We start from the raw sequence: 727 nt of genomic DNA, 5'->3' as shown, positions 1-727 counted from the left end.
TCTAAATCATAGGTGCACTGTGCTGCCAAAGCTGGTCCATAACCAGCTCACATGGGGTGGGGCAAGAGCAGGCATGGCAACAAACTCCAAGTTAGAATCTCCAGTGAGCTTTCTGGCATACCTTAAGAATGACTTTTCAAAGTTGTCCTTACTTTTGGCAGAAATTTCCTAGTGATGAAAATTCTTCTTTAAGTGGAATATGAAGAAGTTTGCATTCATTTTCCTCTCTAACAGACACATTGTTGCCACACAACACAATGGAGATGTTTTCACACACACACACACATACCCAATAACTATGCCCATTAGATTTGTTCTCATAAGTAACTCTTGTTACCACAGCAAACATTATAATGGAATACTAGGCTTGGAGGCAGTAGCCATCATGCAGGCCTCAAACTTCTCCTGGCCTGCTGTGTCTCACACACCTAACTTGATAGCTCCTCTGTTGATATGGAACATGTGGGTGCACCTCCACACCCAGGGTGACTACATACTTCTTCTCAAAGTTGCCCGTCAAGTGGCAGTTATGAATGTAGTCGTTCTGATGCAGCCATCATCCACCAGGATGAGTGAATGGGACCTGAGGTTCTCCCTGTGAGCTGGACTTAGTTTTGACTCCTGGGGTTGAAAGGAAGAAGTGATGCCTATAAAGGCAGCAAGCAGGTTGGTTCCGGAGAGCTCATCCACTAGATTCAGATCTACCTCACAATTCTGCTTTTTTATT

The 727-nt window shown here is 44.3% G+C and overlaps 1 pseudogene; it reads right to left on the bottom strand.

The window, feature by feature from the left end:
- Nucleotides 1–5: 5 nt before the first annotated feature.
- On the bottom strand, nucleotides 6–647 carry LOC101982957 (annotated as a pseudogene).
- Between the last annotated feature and the right edge of the window lie 80 nt (nucleotides 648–727).

This window comes from Microtus ochrogaster, unplaced genomic scaffold (genome assembly GCF_000317375.1).
Source record: "Microtus ochrogaster isolate Prairie Vole_2 unplaced genomic scaffold, MicOch1.0 UNK1470, whole genome shotgun sequence".
Classification (NCBI taxonomy): Eukaryota; Metazoa; Chordata; class Mammalia; order Rodentia; family Cricetidae; genus Microtus; species Microtus ochrogaster.
This window is presented reverse-complemented; position numbering and strand designations above follow the sequence as displayed.